The sequence below is a fragment of the Nycticebus coucang genome, chromosome 10 (genome assembly GCF_027406575.1).
Source record: "Nycticebus coucang isolate mNycCou1 chromosome 10, mNycCou1.pri, whole genome shotgun sequence".
Classification (NCBI taxonomy): domain Eukaryota; kingdom Metazoa; phylum Chordata; class Mammalia; order Primates; family Lorisidae; genus Nycticebus; species Nycticebus coucang.
This window is the reverse complement of record NC_069789.1, coordinates 42,004,812-42,022,089: the sequence shown is the minus strand read 5'-3', so window position 1 is coordinate 42,022,089 and position 17,278 is coordinate 42,004,812.

Sequence of the window (17,278 nt, the reverse complement as noted above, 5' to 3'; positions counted from 1 at the left end):
TATTATTATTATTTGATTTTTGGCCGGGGCTAGGTTTGAACCTGCCACCTCCAGCATATGGGACCGGCACCCTACTCCTTGAGCCACAGGTTTTTTTTTTAAATGAGAGGAACACATCTAGCCATCATCTCTTCCTTAACTGAATGAGAAATAGCACCTCACGACTAACCCCGCTGATTCAGAATCCTCTGTGCTCAATGAGAGCCGCAGGTAAGCAGTGAGAGTCTCGAGGTTTGGCTCTGCCTTTCTGATGCCAAATGGTTGGTAAATGTCAGCTGAGGGGAAACAACAGGTCACCATCAGCATGCTCAGGTGTGGTGTTTTGGTTCTCATGCTGCAAAAAGATAAGTAGGGGACATGACTGTGGCTCCACAGTGTGTGTCATTCATTGGCATGTTTGGTTTCTCTTGCCAGAGAGCTTCTAGAGCTCACGTCTTACCTGTGACCATGACAGCATGTGCTGTCTTTATATTCTCTACATAGCACCTTATACATAGTAGGCACTCTCAAAATTCTGTTGAATTTGCTTTATTCACAGAAAGTCTGGCATAGAAGTTAAGCACAGTTTATGGTGATAGCAAACCTGGAATTGGATTCTTTATCTACTACTACTACTGGCTGTAAAACCTGAAACAAGTTGCTTAATAGCACTCTCTCAGTTTACTTGCCTGCGATATGGGGAGTGAATAGCACCTATTTCATAGGGTTGTTAATCACCTGAGTAAACTTATATAACATGCTTAAAATAGTACTTGGTATATGGTGTTAAACAACTTTACTTACCAATATTACTTAATACAATAGTGTATTGGGTGTCAGAACAAAATCGGTAAATAAGAAAAGGAAAATACTCAATCTTTGCATATTTAGTAAATTCTAAATCCACTACATAATACAAAACCAAAGGATCTCTGATTCTGTCTGTGTTCCCCTCTTCTGGTGCTATTAGATGTAGGGAAAAGTATTTGTTTATTTTTGTTTGTTTCATGTGAATGATTTAGAGGTACAAAAAGTAAACAGCATACAAATGTTTTAAATAAGTGCCAGCTTTTAATTTCTCTATAATCTACTATCTCTTGTTCAATGGGGAACATTTATCAACTGAATCCCCTAATAATTCATCTCTAGTAATAATAATAATGCTTATTATGTTTTGTGGAGTAAGCATGGGCCCACCTTCTCCCTAATATTCAGTTTTCACCATGCCTCCTGGCCCTCAGTGGGATAGGACTAGGACGTGATGACGATTGCAATCATATGTTACTAACTCATCTTACTGCCACTCAAAAATCAGAGTCCCTCCCAGGCCCTCAGCTCTGTAGATAGCTGCCTAGTTAAGCCAAGTCTTTTCTATATATCAAGATTAGACATTAAGACAACCAGTTGCAAGGTTACAGATGGCCTCATGCTCCATTCACAAGGGCAGAGAAAATATACCTTCTTCATTTTGTTACAAAATGCTGTATTGTGATCAACAACCTCCATTCACTTGTAGCAAAGTTTGGCTTTAGCCAAAAGGGAAAAAGTTAGGATGTTTAATTTATTCAAGATTGATTACACTTTGATGCAATAATTGAAATAATCTGTATGTCTTTGCTATTTATGAATATATTTCTGCCCATTCTCCTTGCTCTTACAGGCAGGTGCCTGGATGTGTGCTGGGGGCCCGTATGGTGGAGATGGACATGGAGGCTTTTGGCCTGTCCTTTTGCTCCTCTGGCAACGCAGTGACACCGTGTCTCTGCTCACCCCACCTGTTGTTCTCTGATCCTCAGGCCTGAGCTGATGGGCTCCAGTGGTTCTCCTGCAGATCTCTCTATACTCCTCCTGGGTGTATGAAGCCCCTGAAGTCTCAAGGGTCTCCCATTTGGTCCCCAGCCAAATTGCCCTGTAGCTTACAACTGCAGGGCACGTTCACACCAACCTTCCTACTTCCTTTCATAATCTCAGGTTCTTAGCAATGTCACATCCTCCCTGGGAACGGGTAGGAACTGCTCAATCTCTCCTGCATCACTAAAAGCCAATCAAGGGGTTTAGGGAGAGCTAAACTCTCTGCCTGTCTAAGAAACCATTTTGGCACTGATACCACCTTCTCCTGCGGGTGCCCTGCCAGCCTGCAGGACACTCTTAAAGTCTCAAATCTAAAATTGGGACTGAAACCTCCTGCCCTCTTTGTTCTCCCAGCACAGGTATCTTTTATACCTCCTTAACTCTTTCTAGCTGCATATCTGGTTTAAAAGATTTAAAAATGGATTCCACCCTTAGGCTATTCATTGAACACTGTTCACGTGTTTACCATGCCAGACACTGTGTGTACTAAGTGGAATAGTGGACATCCTTTGCTTCTATCACGTAAGAGGATTATTATAAAAATATATATCTTATACAAGGACAAAAACAAACAGAGCATAATGGACTAACAGCATTTTCCATCAAGCTCAAACGATGTTTTTGTCCTTGAATAAACATGTGTGTATATTGTCTTGTGTTTTTATTTTTACACCATGTTGTATTACAACACTTTTAGTATTCATCAGTATACTCACTGTCTGCCTAAAATATGCAACTTTTGCATTGCAATATGAAGTAAAGGTCTATGAAGTATTCATTTGTGTAAGTAATGTACAAGCACAAATTTTATCAAATTGTACAGTTTTTTAAAACTACTCATGGCTAGCAAATGGCTTTGCATTAATTAAATGCCTTTAAAAGATATAATTTGTGTCAAATTTTAATATTTGCTAAATTAAGAATGACTTAATTATGATCATGATTTGCCACAGGTCCTTAACTGTGTTGCCTTGCCTGGCCTTGCTCTAGTCTGCTGTGCTGTTAACAGTTCGCGTTGGTGCTCATCAGAAAGTGCCCAGCTCACATAGCCCAAAAGAGTGCCAGAGAGGTGGGGGGTTACCAGTATTGTCCAATATACTTTGTGGTTTAAAGACTGCATAAATGCATTTTATTTTAAATAAAAGCAAAACTTTTATTTAAAATATATATAAATATATGAATAAATAAATATATATGTACACACACACACACACATATATATATATATTATAGTTAGTGTACTGAGTGAGTGAGGCCAGGATTCCTGTGCACCTAGCGTGGCAGATGGGGCTTCAGAAGAGGCTTCCTGGAGTAGGAGACATCCAATCTACTTCCTAATGACAGCAACTCTCTGATTTCACCCAAAAAGCAGGATGGTGAATGTCTTGTTAATATCCTAGTGGGCTCACTGCTTTGGGAGCTTTTGAGAACTCTGCCACTTTGAGCTTTTGCTTCCAAATAATTTGTATATACAGTAGAATTTCCATAGTTGAGCCCCCTCCCTACATTGACCACCTCCTTAAGTTGACCTAATTTTCATAGACTGGAGATACACCACATGTACATATCAGTACAGTAGGCCTACTTCCTTATAGTGACCACCTCCATATGTTGACCAGTTTGTTACAGTCCCTTGGGTGGTCAGCTTACAGAGGTTCTACTGTAGTAGACTCAGTGATAAGAAAGCTTCAAGTATTGCTTCTGACCCTTTCTTTCCTAGACTGCAAATCAGTCTCCTCATTTACATCTGGGGTGAAGTAGCTTGCAGGACCCCTCTAAGAGATTCTGAGCACTTTGTGAGCAGATGAGCCACAAAGATGAAGAGAGCTGTTCTTTACAGATTTTTGACATTTCTGGTCCCATCAAACTATATAAAAGCTGAAAAAACAAACATAAAGAAGGTGGGAGAGACAGCAAAAAATGGGAAGGAATGTAGGGTATTTTCCCCAAACGATGGGTTAATTATGATATCATATAAAAGATATTAAATGAAAGAATCTTACTGCTCAAATTTATCATTTTAGTTTTCATATTCCTGGCTCACATTTGAAAATACAGCCTCTCTTTCTCCAACTCTCTCCCCTCCCCCAGTTTGGCAACTGAGTGTAATCATACCATTGGAGCCATTGTTTTCCTCATCTGTCACATTTTGTTATTTATTTAAATATGGAATCAAGAAATTCACACTGAAATTAAACATCTTGTTTCCTGTGGCTGAAAGCCAGAAAGCATTTGTCTTTGGAAGGCTTATTACAAAACATAAAACAGTGTTCTTGTAGAATGTCTTTCCTACTTGATTTCATCAAGTGATTAGTAACCGATTATAACTGAGCCACTAGACATGTGCATATATAGAAATAGCTTAATTAATATGTATCGAAGCAGCTTGAATTTGTATCGAAGCAGCTTGAATTTTAAATATAAAATAGTTAACTTTAATTATTAATTAATCAATAAGAACCTCAGATTTAATGAAGAGAAAAGCATCCTTGGAAAGAGAATAAAAACATGTCTTGCCTGACACAAGGGCCTTCTCTGCTTTGCCCTCAAGCTCATCCGCCTTTGTGTGCTGCATGGCCAGCGCAGAGACAGGTGTGGTCAGTGGCACTGAGTCCTGGAAAAATACCCAAACTGCAGGTTATCCTTAAAGTAGCTCCATTGTTTTCTCATTGTCTTCTTCAAACCACCATTGAAATAGAAAATTTGCTGGAGAAGATTTATAGAGTTACATTTCAGGGAAGAGAAAAACTCTGATGAAGCAGTGGATAGACGGGAGATGTCCCCAAACTCAGCCATCTACATTCATATTAACTCTACTATGAATTTGTTCTCGGGAGAACAAACCTGTACCATCTCTCTTCTCAAATCTTTCAAGTCTCTATGATACCTACTTATTTCTGGCTTCCCTTATTCAATTAGTCAAAAATAATAATGGTGTTTTTTTGACACAAAATATCACTCACATTTGTACCCCTCTCCATTCCATCCTGTCCACAGATTCCTGATTTATTTTCTTAAAATATTGTTTGTGTCATAATCTGTTCTTCATGGAAAAGAGAGCAAGACAGATGCTTCTTACTCTGATATCCAAGAGCAGCCTGAATACCCCATTACTTACTCCTACCAGACTGACTCATCTAATCATTGCTCCCCAAACACACGTTTTTCTCCATTATTCCCTGTGGCTTAATCACTTATTCTTTGTCTTTCAAAACCAGTCCTTCCTTCATGTGTGGTTCAAATTATTTGTGATGACTCTTTTACTATGTGGCTTAATTGCCAAGCACACCAGCATTGAAGTCAAGCCTTCCTACATTTGGGTTCCTGGGAAATAGACTCTGGATGGAAATTTGCAGGGAAGAAGATTATTGGAAAGTACACTTGGAATTCATACCCTTAATGGAGAAAGGTAAACAATATTGTGCAGAGAGAGAGATTGAACTGCACTGAGGTTGCCGTAGAGGAACTCCTTCTTGGAGTTCTAAAGCTGAGATCATCTTTCCACAGTTTTTCAATTAAGGCAATTTTACTTGACCCCAAACCTCAACCTAAACCAGTGATTTTTCAACTGGTATACCGTGAGAGGATGTTAGGTGTGCCACAAAAATTTTTAAAGTTATTAATTGAATTGTTTGCAAAAAGAAGTTCAAATTACAGTAAGTATATTCTTTTCTTACTCTTTTTTTTTTGGATAGTTTAAGTGTGCCACAGATGTTTAACTACCAGTTCAAGTGTGCCATGAGCTAAATAAGGTTGAAAACCACTGATCTAGGCCAGTTATGGTGGTACACACCTCTAATCTTAACACTGTGGGAGGCTAAGATAGGTAGATTGCCTGAGCTCAAGAGTTCAAGACAAGCCTGAGCAAGAGTGAGACCATGTCACTACTAAAAACAGAAAAACTAGCCAGGTGTGATGGCAGGAGCCTGGAGTCTCGGTTACTTGGGAGGCTGAGGGAGAAGAATGGCTTGAGCCCAAGATTTTGAGGTTGCTGTAAGCTATGATGACATTATAGCATGCTACCCAGGGTGACAGAGTAAGACTGTGTCTCAAAAAAACCCCACTGATTTAAACCTTAGGTAAGACAATTTCCTTTAGCCAAAGACAATTCCTGTAGACACTGGGAGTTATAACCAGTCAACGTTCCTTCTTTGTTTTGGAGAAAAGGAATGCCTTCTTTGGTACTGAAAGCAGTTCTGGTATCCACCACAAACCTTGTGAGTTTACACTGGCCTTCCCACTTATAGCTATGTGATTACAGGTAAGTTTCTTAACTTGCTTATGCTCCTGTAGCTTACTTTATAAGAATAAAATACAAAGTGCCTTTCCTATGTTTTTTCTAGGAATTAGATGAGATCAACAATGTAAAAAAGTGACTCAAAGAAATATCTCAAAGAATGTTAACTATCATTATAACATTTATCATCACTACTGCTAGGAACCCGCATGTGCTGCCTTATATTGTCATTTAAACAATTTAATTATGGCCTCACTTTACAATTGTTAATAACACAACCATTGAGAACTATAGAGCTAGTCCAGGGAGTCTCTAAGGGAAAAGGCGGTACCTGTTTTGTCTTTCAGCTGCCCACCTTATTCAACACAAGGAAATTTCATCATTGTGAATTTGCTTGATTGGATTGGGTTCATCTCTGAAGTCACGTGCTGATGGTGAGAGATATAAGACAAATTACCTGGTCCCTGTTCAAATTTAATATGTTAGAGAGATTCCCAGTTCCCAGTTTTGAGACTTTTTTATTTTAAAACACATCTGTTACCAGAAAATGTTTGTTCCAAAAGAGGTATGTCATGAGGTCATGTTGACTTCATCTCCCTTAAGTTCCCTAATACGTCCCTTTCTCTTCAGCTTCTCTTAACTGCTTTGAGAGATTTTAGATCGCCAGAGATTTTCCCCTAGCTTCTTTGTCATTCATGTGTCCTCCACTCTAGTTATCCTCCAGACTACAGCTAACACTATTATTGTTCCCACATCACAAATCTAATTATGTGTATTTGGAAGGTCTTTGCAATGGGCCTTTCGAGTACCTTCCCCTACATTCCCAGCCTTCTGGCTTCTAGTTGATACCACTCTTCCCTGGTGAGTGAATTCCCTGGGGTGGCTAAGTTACAGCCACAATTACCTACTCATTTCCTACTATATATTATGTAGCTTCATTATTTCTTTAAAATTGCTTTTTCTCTTTCTGAGTATGCCTTTCCCTTTATTTTTCTAGTAGTCACATAGTTGATGTTAAATAAATATCTGATAACTAGTACATTGATAAATACACAGTGAGATGCTTCTAAATTCTAAAGTAGTTCTATGTACACACAATGCAAAGGGGGTACCATCCATCGTTCTATAAACATGTGAATAAAAAAATCATAAGAAATAGCAGCTCATGTAAACAGCTATTTCCAGTTCAATCAAGCTTCTTTATTCTGGGCCAGGAAGATACTTTTGGTAGGTAAGGGACATGCAGGTTTCTGGTTTATGTCCCAGTGATTACTCTAGCAGGGCCCCGAGAGTTCTGCACCTGAGTAAATGGATAAATCTTCAATCTTATTGTATCCAGACATCTAGTTAGGAGTCATGACTAAGACAAAGGGTAAGGAAGGTGAGTACCTCTGTACACAGAGGTTAGTTTGCTTGGGCATTTAACCAAAGGAGTATTCAGTTTTTGAGACACCTGCAGAGGGAATTATCCATCAACCAGTTACCTAAGTGGAGGGGACAAGGTCATGAAAGAAAAACATCACTCTGAAAATGGGTAGCTTGGAGGGAGGTGAGAGAAGCTAAAAAAACACATTTCTTTTATGACTCACTTTTTAAAGGTCTTGCTTAAATTTTTTTGTTTTAAAAAATTTATGATTTAGAAGGTTCAAACAGCCTGGAGAAGTAAATCCATGCATACTTCTAACATTAGTTAATATTTACTAAGAAATCATAGGTTACAACAAATTAAACCTTTTGGCTCTCTTACTAAGCTTTTCTGGCCAACCATGTTAGTGACAGTTCCTACAGATAGTTTATAACCCTATTTTTTTTTTTTTTTACCCCACAAGAGTAACTAAAGTGCAACTAGTCAGAAGAACTCTGGTTCCATGTGGTTTTTAAGCCAGGGTCTTTGGAAGATGGATTTTAGGTTGGGGAATAGATCATTGTGGTCAGACAGACACTAGATGTGCCCACTAATAACTGGGAAAAGTGAGTTAGAATTCTCCTTGTTTGAGGTGAAATTCTTTCATATAAACCTGGGCACCCTCAGAAAGAAAAGCTTTAGAGTCCAAACTGATGTTTATTTTGGACTATCTTTCTCTTTCAGTTGTGACTTTAGGAATGAGCTCACAATTGGAAGCCAATCTGTCTTCTGTTTCTACTGTTAAAGGATTACCTACCCACTGAAAAAACATGTAGGATTAACAATGGCTTTGTCCCAAATAGATGCTTTTTAGAATTGTACAAATTATATTTGTGATGCTTGCAGATTTTGGTTCAACTGCTGAAATATGTCAATAAACGTGATTGAATTCTTAGTATAATAAATAGAATGCTTCCTCTGTTCAGTGTTGACGTTTGGTGAGACTGACCCATTACACATATCTGGGATGACTTGTTAGTTTTGAAACTGTGTCTAGTTTTGGCCATGTCTCAGATTGAAATCCTGTGAATAAAAAGTGGTCTGAAAAGTTTTTCTTAGCCATTAAGGTATAGGCTCTGAGACTTGAGAAATGGGTAGGGCTTCATAATCCCTGATGTAGTCATGCAAATAACAATTTGGCATATCTCTTTTGTGGATTTTTGGTGGTATTGATCCAAACATATTTAGAGGCTTGAATTTGTAGGATCACCACAGACAGTACTAGTGATTTTGCACTTCATCGATTGGGTCCTTGCACAGACTCCAAGATATTCACATTGCAGTTAGCATTTCTCAAATTTTCTGGATGGGACAGAGAGGGTAGATGGCACTAATATTTATTTACTCATTTTTTCCCAATAAGCTTTTATTTGGTTGTAACTGAACACACTGAGCTACATGATTTGCATGTAACAGCTACCCAAGTCCTCCCAACAACTCAATAAAACTCATACATTTGGAGACTGAGACCCAGAGAGGTTAGGCAATTTATAAATGGGGTGGTAGGAGCAGTAATTGGAGAACCCAAGGTTTAAATTTAGATCTTTCCTTAAAAATAACCAGGCTTTTGAATTAAGGAAGTAACCTCATGAATGTGTTGTCCAAATGAAAATACAGCCATTAAAGGAGGGGCTAAAGGTCTCATTTGAGAACAACCTATCCCTCTAGTCACTAAGGGAATGAGAATATATTGCTGTATGGAAAACATCTTCCTCCCCTAAGGCCAGTTACTGAAACGCTCTCTCCAATATTTCTTCCTTCTGTCCTTTTCTCCACCACCCAAGACGAGTCATGAACTCCGACAGCTGGGAAACTAGGGAACATCATTCTGAGAGTTCTCCTCAAGCATGCCTCTCACATCCTCATTCTTTGAATATCTTCAAAACATTTTAAAAGGGGGAATTTTAAAAAGGAAATTTAAAAAGAAGCAGACCTGGAGTTGCACAGAGGCAGTAACAACATCCTTGAGGTCATTCTTTCTTTCTTTCTTTTTTTTTTTTTTTTTCTACACTGATGTATTCTCTCCAGAGTGATAATAATCTTTTTTGAAATGCAGGTCTAAGACGGAAGGAATTTTTATCTGGAAGAGTAATATAAATTAGCTTTGACTGCCAGTTTCCACTGATTATTACTTTCCAGGCGGAATTCCTACAAATTCTTGAGGCATGACCTCCAATGAAAAAATAAAACCCCTTTAAAAACTCGTTGAGAAATTCCAGATAACTTTCACAAGAGACTTAATTTTAGAGCATTAACACAATCTTGGTTGGAAAGATAAAACTACAATGCAGTTATTTGGTGAAAGTCATTACTTTACAATGAAGTCATTGGAGATTATTTTACTGTGCTTATCTGTCCCCTCTTTTTATTTTTTCTTTTAAACTTGGTTCCTTCCACCCCAAACTAGTTTTATTATGCATTACTCAGTGCACTCTGGATTCACCCTTATAAAAGGATAAAGTGTTTGAACAGATAACCAGTTGGAGGCAGCCAATGTGGTATTCAACCTACCAGGGTGAACAAATACTGTTATAGGTTATTACATCATAGCCGTATGTACTGTGCATTTATCACATACATTTGGTTTTGGAAACCACAGGTGAAGGTTTAAAAAAAAAATCATACAACATAATAGATTCAAGGATGTATCTGTGTATTTTGGGAAGTGATGTAGACATGCAGAAGTGAGAGTATTTGTACAAGTATTTACTGAGGACCAAACAAGCAAAAGGATCGTGCTTTGTCATCCCTGTCGGACAGATGGGGAAAGTTCAAATCAGAAAGGTGAAGTGATTTGTCCAAAGGCTCACAACTTCAAATAGTGAAGCCACAGCAATTTATGTCCAGGAATGTCTGACTGTAAATTTGGTTCTCTTCCCACTGTGGAGTGTTGCCTTTTCATGAGCTGGTGTAAGCTTAGATGGTAAAACATGAAGCCGGCAACCACATGTGCAAAATATATCAATAGTTCAGAAACGGCCCAATGGGAAAAAGTTATCACCGCTTGCCATTTTTTCCTGAAAGTTTCACTTACTTGAAGCTGATTACTTTTTTCTTGAGGCTGATTTTTCTTGATTGTAAATATTTTTTCATCCTCCACTATTTGTATACAAATGCAATTATTAGAAAAAAATGTGTTTAACTTAATCTTATCTTTTAGGGTATTTACATGATGGAGTATGTGAACATAATGTATTTTTAACCTAAAATGTATCTTTCCCATTAAAAAATATTAAATTTTACTTATCCATCAGCAAGTGGAAAAGGGATTTATAAAAGAAAAATAAATGAATGGGTTTTTTGAATCTATGAGATTTTTTTATCCTAAAGTTTTCTAATTTCCTGAAGGATAAGCATAAGCCAGTGGTGAAATTATCTTTTAGAAATTTCAATGTTTGTTTTCTCTTTTCAAGAATGTTCATATTTTACTGGTTGGTATACAAGAAGTCAAAATAGTTTGTCTTTCCAAGAATAATTACATGTTATTAATTCTTGAGCAATACAATTTCACAGCATGAATTACATTATACAAATGTATTCATTAATATTATTTATTAAACAACTTATTTATTCAAGCAGCAAGGATACAAAAATAGATAAACATCATCTTCCCCAAGTATTCATGATAGTCTGGAAAAACAGGTACAGAATTACAAAATTACAGTACAGAATGACAAGGATAGTATCTGACATATAAGCAGATGAAAGAACATAACTGGGCTTTCTAAATTCCCAGATGTCCAGAAGTAACTATATTGAATGAAAATTGTATTAAAATATATGGAAGTTTTGATGATAGAGTGTGGGGAAAATACTAGCTTATTCTTACCCCATTTAGAATAGGCTCCTTTCCTTTAAATATACTTCCTAAATCTTCAAAAAAAAAAAGTAAAGTGATTTCACATGCATTATGCTTCTTAATCTTGTAATGTTTCAGAGATGTGAAGAGGCAATCAGAAATCCATTTATTTTTAATTTGTAAATGAATGTCTATCATAACTTCAGTTACTCCCCAGAAGAGCTTACATAGCCCTATTCTTAATGATCCCTTAAGGTTTTATAATTTTCCAAAAATGTCTTATGTAGTCTTCTCTTTTAAAGTAATAGAGTTTTTTTTTTTTTATTGTTGGGGATTCATTGAGGGTACAATAAGCCAGGTTATACTGATTGCAATTGTTAGGTAAAGTCCCTCTTGCAATCATGTCTTGCCCCCATAAAGTGTGACACACCAAGGCCCCACCCCCTCCCTCCGGCCCTCTTTCTTCTCCCCCCCCATAACCTTAATTGTCATTAATTGTCCTCATATCAAAATTGAGTACATAGGATTCATGCTTCTCCATTCTTGTGATGCTTTACTAAGAATAATGTCTTCCACTTCCATCCAGGTTAATACGAAGGATGTAAAGTCTCCATTTTTTTTAATGGCTGAATAGTATTCCATGGTATACATATACCACAGCTTGTTAATCCATTCCTGGGTTGGTGGGCATTTAATAGAGCTGTTTTTAAATGTACAATTTAAGTGTTTTTCTCATTTGTGATTCTTGGCATATTTTAAATACCTGTTTAATTTTCATCAAGAGGGCCAATAACTAATTCTCCCTTTTAAAAATTCTTTTGGATTTCACAATAATCCATGTTCATTTGGAATTTAAAAATAAAAATCTACAAGATACAGATAAGCAAAAGCAAAGAAAGGAGGGAGAGAGAGGAGAGAGAGAAAGAGAGAGATGGATGCAGGGAGGATGAAATACCACTATAACCACAAAAAGGAGGTGGGTATAGCAAGAGACAATGGCCAACAGTATTAAGGCTGCAAATTCCTCCTGACTTTATGATAATCTGATAACTCTCCTATGCTTAAATGCTGGTCCTCCCATTACTCTTATTCCTTTCTGCTTCATTTGCAGTTAGCTCAGATGTTACAATAACTGTCAATTGATCTCCTTCTTTCCATCTCTCTCTTTCAATCCATTCAGATTATATTTCCTAAATGAACACTTTCAAAGAGTTGCTCCTCTGGGTAAGAATTTTCAATATCTTCACTTGTCTGATAGTACAGAATACCACTCAAGGCCCTTAGTATATTCTACAACAAATTAATTTCAGCCTTATTTCTTACTATTCCTTTACACACACTTCTTCCCCCCATGGCTCAGAGATTCCTGATGTTGGTAGATTGTAGGAAGACGATGGTCCTCAGAATCAAACTGATCTGGATGCAGATCCTGCCTCCATCACCATGTTTTGTGAATCTAGGCAAGTTTCCCTACCTCTGAGTCTCAGTACATTCATCTAAAGAATAGACACAGTATCATTGGCCTTGCAGGAGTGTGAGACATATATGTGAGAAAGATATCTGAACATAACCCTGCCTGGTGCTGGCACACAGTATATTCTCAATAACAACTAGTTTCTTCTTTCTCAATCAGATTGTCCCTTGTCCTTTCCCACAACAAATATTTGCTGCCTGGGAAGCCCACTTTTTCACTTCCTTGGATTCTTACATTTTTCTCCTCTTTGAAGATCTTCTAGGACTCCTAGTCACAGGAATTCCTCCTCTTCCTCTGAATACCAGTGCATTGTATGGTTTACTGCTTCACAATTCACCATTTGATTCTGAGATCTTTCTCGATGTTTTGTCTTGTTTTATCATTTTTCTTTTGTATACAGGGCTTCATTCATTCCTGCTTCATTTCCCCAAATAAACTGAGTTCATCAAAAGTGGGTCCATTTATTCTGTATTCCCAGTATGCCACACAATGCTGAGAGCAGAGAATGCATAACTCAACAATATCTTTATTGAATTGATTTTTATATTTTATCATCTTCTCTAGATCTTTCCCCAAATCTTCATCCATAAAATGGAATTAATTAATCAATTAATCCATTGATTCATTGTTCTCAAAATATCGGGTGTCCACTATGTTTCAGACAATGGAACTCACTAGTCACTCAAGATATGGCTGTAAATAAGATAGATAAGTTATTTACTTTCATGCATCATTTTATATTCTAGTGGGGAAAACCCCCACAATATATATGTAGACAAATAAATAATTTAAAAGTCATGAGTACCCTGAGAAAAATAAAACCAGGTCACAGGAAAGCTAGTGACAGGTAAGCAGGGTGGTGCCTGGCATCCCAGAATCCCTGAGGCTTTTTGGCCTCAGGACAGATGATCTGTAGCTGGCAATTGGCTGCTTCTTGGTAACAGTGGCTCTGGTGGCTGCTCCCCGTCTATTGTGGGCAGAGAACAGAATATGTGAGCTGCAAAGGAACTCAACAGCTGCAGGCCAGCAATTCTCAAATACCATTTTATTGCTGTGTATTTATTCAAGTGAAATCTCACAGAAGAGCCCATAACTCCTAGATATTTTCATGGCTCCATTGAAAACCTTTGATCTGGCTTGTGTTCTTTACTATTACAAATGAGGAAACAGAGGTACAGACAGACCATAGAGATGAATGATCAAAAATTAGATGTCACACAGATGTGAATGACATCATACACATCTTTTTTTTTTTTTTTTTTGCAGTTTTTGGCCGGGGCTGGGGTTGAACCTGTGACCTCCGGCAAATGGGGCCAGCATCCTACCCCTTTGAGCCATAGGCACTGCCCCCCATACACATCTTATGATACTTGATTGGCTCAGTTGGCTGTTAGTTTCTTATGTTCAAAAAATAGTTGCCTTCAGAACCAGTTTCTTACCTAGGGATCTTCCTCATTGCTCCATTTCAATTTTTAAAAAATTGTTTTACCCAGTGTACATAATATTCACATAACTTATTCCCTTGCCTCAGTTCCAAGCAGCTTTTACTTGTTTTCTAAGACCAAACCAATTATAGAATAAATGTTTACAATGATTTGCAAAGATAAAGATTGAGGCTGCCCAGTACACTGCAGGATCAGTTGTAAATTATCTCTTTTATTTTCTCATAATCCTTTGTATATCCCTTATGGCACCTGACACATTTTACCTCATATCATCACTGTCACATCTTATCTGACCCTCTGCATAAGACTGAAAACTATCTGTGAGCAGCAAATTGTATCTTAATAATCCTCATGGTACTCACTGGAAAACAGTGTCATGTGTTATAGTGGAAGCTAAATACCAAACATTAAATGTGTCACAGATTCTGAGTTGAATTCAAACAGAGCGAGTCACTGAAAAATTATTTTGAGCATTGATAACATCATTGGCATATGTGACTAGCCTCCCAGGTGGCAGCCTTGCCAAGAAAAGCATTCATTTGAATGTGCGAGATCTGGTATGTCATCAAAAGCCATTAGTATGATTTCATCGTCATGACACCTACTTAGTAACTGTTAGGTTATTCAGAACAGGACGCTAGGTGCTTTGGGTGGGATTCAGAAGAGGTATAAAATCAACCCATATCTTTTGCAAATTAGCAGTGTAGGCTGAGAAACAAGAGTCCAAAAATATAAAGTCATGTATAATTAAGTCTAAATTGTGTAGTGAAAGTAAGTGAGGCAGAAATCCAAAGACTGACCCCTGAGGATCAGGGAAGAGTAGGGAAGATACTAGCCCCCACACTGCACTTCAGTGTACGCGCCAGGAACTGCATGGAGGTACCAAATGGTCTGCACAGACCTCTAGGGGAATGAAAGCTAGTCTACACAAGGTCACAACACCATGGAACTGTCAGAAGAATGAAGAACAAAATTGGCTTTTACTTTTCCTCTCTGGGAGAAGGTTGGCTTGACCCGGCACTGCAGGTTTCAGGCATTCCAGTGTCAGATGTTATTCCTAAAGGAGAAACATTCTGAGAACTTGTGAGAATGCAAAATTGTCCTTGAACAGGAGGAAGTTAGCCAAAGATTTCCCAGACATTACTCACTAGTTGGGCACATCCCTCAACATACAAGGCTGATTTATGCCATGTCACTGAGGGGACCACGGTCTGTTCTTATGTGGACTCAGGCTCAATAAATTAGGAATGGGAAGGGGCAGAGTTTCTGATATGGAGATGAAAGGTAAAGGCCTTAAAGGAATAGATGACAAAAAAAAAAAAATTCTAGAATACCCAAGTGATGAGATTTAACTTGTATCACAGGTAATTAAATCATCAGGAGCTATAGACATGAACACCCTCCCTATCTCTCAGTGTGCAGACTAATCTCTAATTAGGATAAAGAAGCATATAAAATGTTTTTTATAAGTCTTTAGCCTGACCAGAAAGTTAGAAAGGGGATATACTGATAAAATAGCTAAAGGTGCTTCTTTCTCAAGATTCTTCATTTATCTGAAGAATGTGTTGTTTGAGCACAATACTGGGCATAACCTTCAAGGACTTCCCAAAATTACTGTGAAGGGTAGAACTGCTGACATGAAACACTAAAATAGCTGCACAAGCCTTAAGCTGAAGCACACGACTGGACTGGGCTGAGCAGTAGCACGGTGGCAGAACGCAGTGTACTGAACTGCACAGAGCATGGCATGGCGGCAGGACGTGGGGTACAGTGCATTGCACAGAGCATGGCATGGCGGCAGGACGTGGTGTGCAGCGCATTAAGTATTTACTGAAAACCCTGTAGTTACCACACAGAGATTTGTTGACTACTTACTGTGTACTTGGCTCTATACCAGGTGCTGAGAGAGTATGAAGGAAGTACAAGGCTGCTGCCTCTGCTGAGAAGAACCTAAAATGGTGGTGGATGGCCGGGCACCATGGCTCACTCCTGACATCCCAGCATTCTGGGAGGCCGAGGCAAGTGGATTGCTTGAGCTCAAGGAGTTCAAGACCAGCCTGAGCAAGAGTAAGTACCTATTTGTATAAAAAGTAACCTTATCTTTGGGCACCGAGCGTCTCAGCTATTACTAGTGCTTTCTAGAAAACAGTGTACTCTCTACATGTAACTGAATTCATAGCAGTCATTCAGAACATATGAACACACATATGTGAATGCTGTCTCTTTAATGTAGACCTTGATAGGCCAACATCCAAAAAACTTTTGAAAAGTATCTTTGAAAGTTGATTTCAGCAAAAATAATACATTGACTTCTTTAGATTCTTTATGTAGGCAAATACTGATCTTGTAAAAAATATAATAAACTTTGTAAATAGCAAAACGTTGTTGGAGGCTCTGATGGTTAATTTCGGCTATTGTGACTGAGCCATGAGGTGCTTGGATATTTGGTTGAGTATTATTCTAAATAAATATGCCTGTGAGCATGATTCTTTATGAAATTAACATTTGAATTGGTAGACTGAGTAAAGCAGATTGCTTCTGTAATGTGGTCATCCAATCAGTTTAAAACGTTAATAGAACAAAATGTCTAGATAAGAAAGAATTCCTTCTGCCTAACAAAAAGATGGGACATCAGTTTTTTCCTTTCTTTAAATTTAATGGAAAAATCTATCCTTCATGGGTAGATTTTTATACCATCAAGCTCTCCTGAGTCTCCAGCTCAGTGACCATAAATTTTGGGACTTGTCAGCCTCCATCGTCACATGAGCCAAAATATTCTACTGTTTCAGTTTCTCTAGAAAATGGTTAGTAATGCAGAGGGCACCCTCAATGAACATGTTACTTTATAAGCTGTGAATGTAATTTTTGGTCACACACACTCCAAAAGTGGTAAAGAATTGTGTATGTGTATGTTTACATATATCACCATCTCATCCCTTATTTTTTATTTTTCTGAGAAGAGTCTCACAATGTCACCCTCAGTAGAGTGCCATGGTGTCACAGCTCACAGTAACCTCCAACTCTTGGGCTTAAGTGATTGTCTTGCTCAGCTTCTCAAGTAGCTGGGACTACAGGCGCTCACCACAAC